A 10,805-nucleotide genomic window follows, 5' to 3' on the forward strand; every position below is an offset into this window, starting at 1 on the left:
TCAGAACTAGCAAAATATTATCTGAATTGCAATTTTTAATATGAAATTCTAATGATCAGAAATATTGCAAATGGAATAGATCACGGCTTATCTACCTTTGGTTCAAACCCGTGAATGCACCTGTGAGTCAAAAGTAGTTGGAGTGCATGAAATCCTCTGTAGAATGTTCAACAATGCCAAATTGTGGAGAAAAGGATGGTGAAGAACAATCGAATTAAGTTATTTCCATTAATAAGTAACACTGTGCTCAAAAGATAACTTTTGCGTTGCTTCCAAGTTAGTTCCAAAATTGTATTTGACAAGGTGATGGTTGAATGGAAGTATTTAATTTTTTTAAATATTTCACGGTAAAATGCAGAAAATTATTGCACTGGACATATCCTAAAATAGCATGGTGACACTCACTGGTGTATGATAACTTGGGCAAGGTCATTGGTCTTAAAGGATCATGTCTTGGCAAAATGCAGAGGTTCAGAATAAAAGGAAGGAAACCCGATTAAGGAGAAAAATGAAAATGAAATCGTATGTGAAAATGTGATGGAATATATGCTCATTAGGGTAATTATTCATCTTTTACCTTTTCAAGACGGTCCCATGGTGTAATGGTTAGCACTCTGGACTTTGAATCCAGCGATCCGAGTTCAAATCTCGGTGGGACCTCACCACCTTTTTGGGCGGCATGATGGCAAAGCTACTGCCTTATAGTGCCAGAGACCCAGGTCCGATCCTGACTACGGGTGCTGTCTGTACGGAGTCTGTACATTCTTCGGGTGACCTGCGTGGGTTTTCTCCGAGATCTTCAGTTTCCTCCCACATTCCAAAGACTTACAGGTTTGTAGGTAAATTGCCTTGGTATAAATGTAAAAAATTGTCCCTAGTGTTCGAAGGGTATTGTTAGCATGCGGGGTTCGCTGTTCGGCACGTAATCGGTGGGCGGAAGGGCCTGTTTTATGCGCTAGATCTTTAAACTAAACACAAAGCAACTTTTACTGGGAACTCAAGGTATGAATGGGGGTCATAGTTGTTCCATCGTTGTCTGTCTCTTAGTGTTTTCTTCCGTGATATTGTAATGTTAAATCATGAATTCAGCAAATATGGTATAAAACATTTAAATCTTGCCCACAGAGCACAATATTTCATTAATTATGTTTGTAAATGATGATCGACACCTTTTCCCCCACACCCCCCTCAAAAGTGAGTAATCCTTTCTTTTGTCACTTTATGCAACTTTTTAAATATCATGAGGAACATTTACTCTTATCGATTCTGATCTCCAACTATGTTCCTGATTAAATATTGAATGCATTGTGCAATTAATCACAATGTTTTCTAATTATTGCACTCAAGTGATTTAATGCTCACCTTATGTTGGATTTTACTTCGGAGTCACGTGAGTGACTACGTGAAGAAGCCCCGCTAGGACGCATGCGTGTCATTACGCTACACGCATTGCACGAGTCATTTCGATGGAGGAAGGACGTTCCTCCTAAAGGGCTGGTGTATAAAACCAGCGAAGACAGGTAAGAGATCTACGTTTTTCTTACCTCTAGGATGGACAGAAGACGGCCCAAAGCTGCAAAAAAGCTGGCGGGGGAGAGCCGTGCAGGAACGGGCTGCCAGCAGCGGCAGACGGCAGGGCTGTCTCCATTGTCGGGAGCACCTGTGCCGAAGTTAGCCTCACCACCGGTGGGTGGAAAGGCAAAACGCAAAACCGACCGAGCCGTTCTTTCGGACGACTCAGATTTCGAACAGCCCCACGCCACCTACGCTCAGGGGCCTGTGGGGCTGAAGGAATTGGAGGAGCAGCAAGCGACCAGTGACCGAGATCACTGGAACGCGTTTGAGCTGCGGGACCAGCGACCGCGAGCGGGCAGCGCTCAAAAGCTCTGTACCGCGTTGGAGCGGCAGCTGGTCCAGGACAAGCCGCAAGAGCCAGGTGCCCGAGAGCACTGGACGAAAATGGAGCGGCTGATGGAGGCAATACACCAGAGGGGGTCTGGCTCTACTGGGCAGACATTCAGCCCCTCTGCAGTACCTTATTCAGGGCTGTATCCAGCGTCTATTGCCTCCCAGGACAGCATAGCGGGGCAGATTTGGACTGACCCTGAACAGGAACTGATGGACAACTCAGTGCAAGGGGTAAGTGGCAACTTACTTGAAATGGTGGCTCAGTTCGCGAAGCCAGAACTCACAGGGGATGATTTACCAGCCAGGTTAGCGGCAAGTGTTAATTACATGTCCCTGAACCAGCTACAGGGACAAGCCCTAATTGACACCATGGGGCGTCACTTGCAACCTGGAAACGGTAAATCCCTTAATGTCCCAACCGTGAACGCATGTATTTGGAAGCATGTAGGAGCAAGCATCAGGACCAGGGATGTCTTACTACAAAAAGTACTTAAAACCTCACCGCAGGGATAACGGCATTCACATGAACCCTGGATGAGGAAGATATGAGTCAACACCACAAAGATGCCCTCGCCCTATTCTGCAATACCCAATATGAACTGAATAATATCAGAAAGAAGAGTATACAGCCGGTACTAGACCCAAAATTTGCGGGATTATGCAGAACAGAAACAACCACCGAAAAGACTTACCTGTTTGGAGGGGACCTACCAAAACAGGTAAAAGATTTGGACGAAGAATCCAAAGCCCTGGGAATTATTAAAGCTACCAAACGCTACCTCCAGAAGTACCACCCCTATGCACTCATGGGTCGCAAGGACTACTCCGGAGAACAGTCGAGGGCAAGACCAATTCAACAGCGGTCTTTTTTAGGACATGGCCCAGACCAGCCCTCGTGGAAGATGCACCCATCTACAACACAAATCAAGACACCGGGGCCTCAACGTCCTCGGGGACAAGGGAAGAAATAAGACCACTGGTATCCATAGAGGTAGGTGGGTCTGGTCCCTTACTTATTAACGATAGCATGGGTGTTGGTGGCAGATTACACTTTTTTCTGGATGCATGGTATAAGTTGACATCAGATACTTATATCCTAAGCAGTATCCAGGGATATACGATAGAGTTCTTACAACCACGTAATCCTCCAGTCCAGCATGTACCGAACAGAGTGTTCAGGCTTAACTGCGAAGATAAAGCAAAAGCACATGCTGAACTGCAGAGACTCCATAAACTGGGGATAATTGAACAAACCCAACACAAACCTTTAGAATTCGTGTCCAACATTTTTATTAAACATAAGAAAGATGGTGGTTGCCGCATCATCATAGATTTAAGTAATTTGAATGGTTTTGTAAAATATATTCATTTCAAAATGGAAACCTTTGCTACTGCTAAACTATTAATCTCCAAAGGTTACTATAAGGCAAGCATTGATTTAAAAGATGCTTACTATTCAGTACCCATAACAGGTGACCACAGATGTTATTTGAAATTTAATTGGATGGATCAACACATGGCAATACAGAGCACTACCAAATGGGCTTACTTCTGCACCTAGGTTATTTACCAAAATATTAAAACCAGCCTTAGCTTTCCTACGTGATCATAAACACATTGTGATGGCTTACTTGGATGATATACTTATATTGGGCAAAAGGATAAAACAAGCAGAATTAACAATAACAGCCACTATACAATTATTTGAAAGCCTAGGATTCATTATCCATCCAATTAAATCAAAATTGAAACCTTCAACAACAATGGATTTCTTGGGATTTACCATTAACTCAGTTCTTATGTCAGTGGCTTTGCCACAAGACAAAGCAATAGCCTTCGAGGAGGATTGCGGCAAAATCATTGAAACGAGAAAACCATCTATTAGACAGGTGGCGAGAATGATTGGCAAGATAATAGCAGCCTTTCCAGCTGCACAATTCGGACCCTTATATTATCAGAATTTACAAAGGGCAAAAATAAGAGCTCTAAAATACAATGGAGGTCATTTTGATAGACCTATGGAACTACCAAAAGAAGCCATACTAGAACTACAATGGTGGAAAGAAAACATTAGGCATTGTTCCAATCCAATCATTATCAGCAATCCGTCTATCACACTACAAACGGATGCTAGTGCTCTCGGATGGGGTGCCACGGATTCCATCACCAGCTGTGGTGGGAGATGGAATGAACAGGAGTCATCATTGCTACACACTTTGGGCATAAATTACTTAGAAATGTTGGGAGCTTTTCACGGCCTTAAGTCATATTGCTTAGGGTTATCTCACCAGCATATAAGATTACAGATTGATAACACCACTGTGGTAGATACATCAACCACATGGGTGGAAACAAATCGACATCATGTGACAATCTGGCAAACATCTGGCAATGGTGTATCCACAGAGGAATTTGGATATCAGCTACCTACTTACCAGGTAGACAAAACTTAGTGGCAGACACCAGGTCACGCAAATTCAATGAGAACATCGAATGGATGTTGGACAAAAAAGTTTTTGCTGAAATTACAGCACGATACGGAACACCAGATGTCGATCTATTCGCATCCAGGCTTAACCACCAAGTGCCAAAATGTGTATCATGGGAACCAGACCCTGGGGCAGCAGCTATAGATGCTTTTTCGCTGCATTGGGGGAAATTGTTCTTTTATGCATTCCCTCCCTTCTGCCTCATCAGTCGGGTACTAAGTAAGATAAGACAAGACTCTGTGTCTGGTGTCTTAATAGTACCCGATTGGCCTACCCAACCATGGTTCCCATTGGTACAGGAGATGATATTAGAACCTCACATCACCATTCAACACAGACCGGATCTACTGGTAAATCCAGCAACAATAGCAGCAAGGACAAGTCATCCTTGTCACCGTCACATTAACGTTTTGGTTTGTAGAGTCTGAAAGCTCCTTTATTACACCTGGGCTTAACAACGAGAGCTATGAACATGATTGCTGGAGCCCAGCGAGTGTCAACTGTGCCAGAAGTGCCCTGTCTACCTACCTCTGGAGAGAAACGGAATGACAGCCTGTGGGGTCACACCCTTTGGTAGCCAAGCTCATGAGGGGCATATTCAATGCTAACCCTCCTAAGGCCAGATATTCCCATATATGGGATGTTGGCATCGTTCTGAATCTACTAAGGAACTGGACTCCAGCCACTAGCCTGTCATTACAGACTTTGACCTTAAAAACGGTCATGCTGATGGCATTGGTCACAGCACAAAGGGCGCAGTCCCTACACAAATTGAGGCTGGATACCATGACCAGTTCGCAGGAAAATTTACATTTTTACATCCAGGAACTGGTAAAACAGAACAGACAGGGATCGGCAGGCCTAAAAGTGATTTTCAATAACTACCCTGCAGATGAGCGACTGTGTGTGGTAACACATCTCAAAGAGTACATTAAACAAACCAAAACCATCAGAGGCACAGAACAGGCACTGCTCATTAGCCACAGACAGCCTCATAAACGAATAACAAAACAGACCATTTCCAAATGGATAAAACAAGTACTTACTAAAGCAGGTATAGATACTAATTGTTTTAAATCTCACTCCACCAGGGCTGCAGCTACGTCGGCAGCATACAAGTTGGATGTTCCATTGGATCAGATCCTCAAAACGGCAGGATGGTCATCAGAAGGAACTTTCCGTAAATTTTATAATAAACCAGTGGAGGAAACTGGAACTTTTTCAAAACCTATATTAAGTTCTGTAATATAATTTGTCCCCATCAATATTCGGGGTTTTATGATTTCTTTTGTTAATAAAATTGTTTGTTGCATCCACATACCGTATGAATGTCGAAAATATTTCTCCCCTATACCAAGGCAGATGTGTGTCATGGACTCGGCCACGGCATGAAATCACAGAGCTTTGAAATCTTCACGTAGTCACTCACGTGACTCCGAAGTAAAATAGTAAGATTAAACGAGAACTTACCAGTTTGAAGTTTGATCTTTATTTTATGAGGAGTAACGTTGAGGGAATACGTGCCCTCCGCTCCCACCCTTGATCATATACTCAACTGGTATCTCTCTCTAATCTTACTATGTTTAGTCATTATAGTTATCTGTGATTCCACACCGCTGCTTTGAAGAATGACACGCATGCGTCCTAGCGGGGCTTCTTCATGTATTCCCTCAACGTTACTCCTCATAAAATAAAGATCAAACTTCAAACTGGTAAGTTATCGTTTAATCTTACTATTAAACAGAGACAATGCAAGGCATTTTAAATGGAAATCTCACGTTTGAAAGAAGAGGGAAAAAATGTAGTATCATCTTGCTGAAATTTGCAACACAAAGAAATTAAAGATTGGTTCATGTTGTGTAATGTTCATTAAAGAGTAACTATTGTTTCTTGCTTGTAGTAAAACTCATCTTTTATAATAATAGATAAAGGGTTAATATTCACTTATAAAGGGGCTGTCCCACTGGGGCGACCTAATTGGCGAGTTTAGAAGAGTTTAGGAGAGTTTGAAAAAGTGTCATGTCGAAGACCTCTTTCGACAATGTAGAAGACCCCCTTCGACCTCCTTCGACAATGTAGAAGACCCCCTTCGACCTCCTTCGACTATGTAGAAGACCCCCTTCGACCTCCTTCGACTATGTTGAAGACTAGCTTCGACTAACTTCGGGAAAATTGGACACCGAATAGTGAAGATGACCTCCTTCGATCTCCTTCGACCTCCCATTAACTATGATGAAGACTATCTATGACTACCTTCGACTACCTGCGATTACCTTTGACTACCCACGATTACCTACGAATAACATGCCGACCTACTACGACCTACTTCGACTAAACCTACGAGTAAAAAAATTATCGATTTTTTCCACGGCAACCTTTTTTTGCTCGGGCATTTTTCAGCATGTTGAAAAATATGCCGCAACCTAGCTGAGGCCTCGCGTACACGGGGACTACTCTCGAGCATGAAGGGGAGTTATGCCTCTGTCCCACTTAGGAAACCTGAACGGAAACCTCTAGAGACTTTGCGCCCCACCCAAGGTTTCCGTGTGGTTCCCGGAGGTTTTTGTCAGTCTCCCTAATGGTCGAAAGTGTTTCCGCTTCTTCTATGTTCCGGCGATTATTTCAAAAAATTCAAAACCGGTCGCGACTAAAAATAGGCTGCCGTTTTAAAAATCTGTAATTTTTTAGTCGAAGCCAGTTGCGATGCTAGTTGAAGGTGGTTGCCGGAGGTTGCAGGTAGTGGAAGGTGAGACCTCCCTGGTGGAATAAAACTGGGTGAAAAAAAGGTCTAAATGCATTTTGTTTGGCACAGACATTGTGGGTCGAACGATCTGTTACTGTGCTGTGCTTTCCTATGTTCCATGTTTGAGGACTTTCTTGGTGTAGTCTTCTGTAGTCTCTGTTGTTGGCATAGGAGCCATTGCTCTAGTCAGTAATCTATATAATCCGGCATTGTCGCCTCTTCTGACTGACAATGTGTCTTCTGTAGCTAACTATAGAATGGTCTCCCTGTTACCTACTGCATGGAAACTTTTTGCCAGCAGATGAAGGATTGATCCATGAATTGTTTATCAATCCAGAGGCACAGTGGACATGAACTTCATTGCATAGCACCTCTGTAAAATGCTCTCTCTATATTAGTAATGCCTAAGATTTGTTCAATTCCAAGGGACAGCGGAGAATCCTCCGTAATTCTGTGAGTCACGTTTTGGAATGAATCGTAAGATGCATATCCATCCAGGTTGTGTTGGGAGGAACTGCAGATGCTGGTTTCAACCGAAGACAGACACAAAAAGCTGGAGTAACTCAGCGGGTCAGGCAGCATCCCTGGAGAAAAGGAATAGGGGATTTTTCGGGTCGAGACCCTTCTTCAGACTCCCGGAGGTATCCTCCCCTTAGTTACCTTCCCCTGACTCTCAGTCTTAACAAGGGTCTCGACCTAAAACGTCACCTATTCCTTCTCTCCAGAGATGCTGCCTGACCTGCTGAGTTACTCCAGAATTTTATGTCTATCCACCCAGGTTGTCCTGGGCTCAGCCAAGCACCATTGCCCCACTGTGAACCACTCATACAAAAGGCTTGCAAATTCATTAGCCAGAGTTTATTTTCTAAAGGAGTGATAGTTGTCCTGTGGCGGTTTAGAGTAGAACCAGAGCAAATTGGTGCTTTCGAGCTGACATAACTGCATTAAATAAGCTCTTTGTATTTTTCTGGTGGAATCACATTGATTTAACAATTTAGGGCTAATGCAGAGACAATGTCAAGAAAGTCAAAGAAAGAAATTATTAGCTTTGCCTTTGCCCAATTACTCAGCAAGTCTCCAAACTGATATCTGTGTACAGCAAATAAGCAAAGCTGTGTCGATCCATTAGTGATATTGCTTGTTGCTCTCTCCACTATTTCTTAGATAACTTTCAATAACCTTCAGTCTGGACGACTAGTTTTCAAACTTTATTTTTGTTTGCATTTAAATTCATACTGAACTGCCCATTCAACAATTGCAGCCAGGCCACTAACAGGTTAGTTTTACAGAGAAGCTTTACAGAGTTAGGGGAGGGCCAGCTGTATAGATGGAAAGGGGTTGCGCTGTGCAGGGAGGCCCTCATCAGTAGGGTTGAATCCTCATCGGGGGTCTGCAAGAAAACACATTGGAAACACACTCACTTTGTGTCCTATTTGTAAACCAGCACCTACAGTTACTTGTTCCTGCAACACCTTGGATGTGTTTGCTCATCATGACAATGCCAAACTTGGGGCTTGACAGGACCATTCCTCATCACCACTATGGTTCAAATCTGGGTGAAGGTGTTGATTCACGGAGATGAGGGGCAGTGAACTGTCCTTAACCTGAAGGCAGCATCTGATCTTGTGATGCATCAAGCCCTTGTCAAACCAAAGTCATTAGAAACCAACGTGCTAAGGCTATTTTGGTTGGACTCACTCCTCATACTGATGTATCTCCTCAACAAACAGAGCAGTTCACATCTGCATGCACCAAGACCTGGGCAACATCCAGGTCTGGATTGGTAAGTGGCAAGCAACATTTGTGCACCTTAAGTATCAGGGAATGACCATGTCTCAAAAGAACGTATCTAGTTATCAATCCTTGCCATTCAGCATCATGACCAAAACCGCCCCTCCCCATCCCCACAATCAACATGCTCAAGGTCATTACTGACCAGAAATTCAATGGTCCAGCCATATAAATACTCTGACTACAACAGTAGCTCACAGTCCGGGTACTGTGCAAAATTGACTCACCTCCTTACACCCCCAAGCCTTTCCATCGTCTAACCAAGTGCATGATGGAATACTCTCCATTTGTCTCCATTTGAATGCAGCTCCAACAAACTCTCAAGAAATCCAACACTATGGCAAGGCCCTGGAGCGTGTCATCGGGAGAGGTTGGGCAGGCTTGGACTTTATTTCTTGGACTGCAGGAAGCTAAGGGATGATCTTAGAGAGGTGTATAAGATCATGAGAGGAATAGACAAAGTACACAAAGTCTTTTACCCAGAGTAGAGAAATCAAGAAGCATAGAACATAGGTTTAAGGTGAGAGGGAAAGATTTCATGGGAACATTAGGGGAAACTTTATCAGATAGAGGGCAGTGGGTACATGGAACCAACTGCCAGGATAGGTAGTTGAGGTAGGTACGTTAATAACACTTACAAGACATTTTGACAGCTACATAGGTTTCGAGAGATATGGGCAAACACGGGTAGATGGGACGTGTTGATGCGGCATCTTGGTATGAGCCTGAGCAAATTGGATCAAAAGTCCAGTCTTCGTGCTGTATAACTCCAAGGCAGATAAGCTGAAAGTCCATATAGACATTTCAAAAGAAGATATTTTAGCAATGACTAAATTTAGCAGGAATAGCTGCTTAGTGTTGTTCCTGGTTGCAGACTTTTCAAATGAGACAGAGGATATTGGTTAAATAAGTAAATATAGCTATTGTCAGGATGATATGCTAGCCAACTTATGAAATGAGGTTGCATGGGCTGAAGTAATGCAAGAGTCATCCACACAGTTAACAGTGTATTTTACTTCGGAGTCACGTGAGTGACTACGTGAAGAAGAAGCCCGCCAGGACGCATGCGTGTCATATCGCTTTCATGCTTACGAAACGACAGGCGAGGTGGAACGTGCCCCGCAGCGGTAAGTTTGAAACCGCGACCTGCAGGTAAGTGATTTACTCTGCGGTAGTTTTTGTCCCCGCGCTGTTTTTACACAGGGGGGAAGCTGGACAAAATAGTGTCCACAAATGCTGCGAGTGAAGCTGGCTGGGGAGGACCGCGAAGTTGCGGGAGCCAGCAGCAGCTGAAGGCACAAGCCCTGTAAGGGATCAGCTGTGCCGACTTTTGGTCCGCGCCGGCCAGAACACCACGGCCGGGCGGGAGACTATTCAGAATGGGGCCGTCGACTTTTGACAAGTCAAAAACGGTAGGAGGCGGGGTGGAATGACGTTCCCCCATAGCGACAATTTAGACCCAGGACCTGCAGGTAAGAGCTGCGGTCTTTTTGTGTTTTCCCATGCTGATTACAGGTGGAGAAACCAACGGGCTGCGACAAAGCTGGTGGGCTAGCAGCGGCCAGCGGCACTTGAATCACCTATAATGGGATCAGCTGTGCCCGATGTTGCCTCCGCACCGGAGGGCTGCGACAAAGCTGGTGAGGGAGGACCGCGGAACAGCGGGCAGCCAGCAGCAGCCAGCGGCACTCGGATCACCGATAGTGGGATCAGCTGTGCCCGATGTCGCCTCCGCACCGGCCAGATCCACGCGGCTGGGCGGTAAGGCTAGACACAAAACAAACAAGGTCGTGGACTCAGAGGAGTCCGACTTTGAACAACCGCGGGCGGCCAGCGACCGAGAGCGCTGGAGCCGGATGGAGGGATGTGTGGAG

The 10,805-nt window shown here is 44.5% G+C and overlaps 1 non-coding gene across 1 annotated transcript; it reads left to right on the forward strand.

The window, feature by feature from the left end:
* The first annotated feature begins 588 nt into the window (after nucleotides 1–588).
* Nucleotides 589–660, forward strand: trnaq-uug. Its single transcript has one exon. It is a non-coding gene; the product is annotated as a tRNA-Gln (tRNA).
* The last annotated feature ends 10,145 nt before the right edge of the window (nucleotides 661–10,805 follow it).

This window comes from Amblyraja radiata, chromosome 16 (genome assembly GCF_010909765.2).
Source record: "Amblyraja radiata isolate CabotCenter1 chromosome 16, sAmbRad1.1.pri, whole genome shotgun sequence".
Lineage (NCBI taxonomy): Eukaryota > Metazoa > Chordata > Chondrichthyes > Rajiformes > Rajidae > Amblyraja > Amblyraja radiata.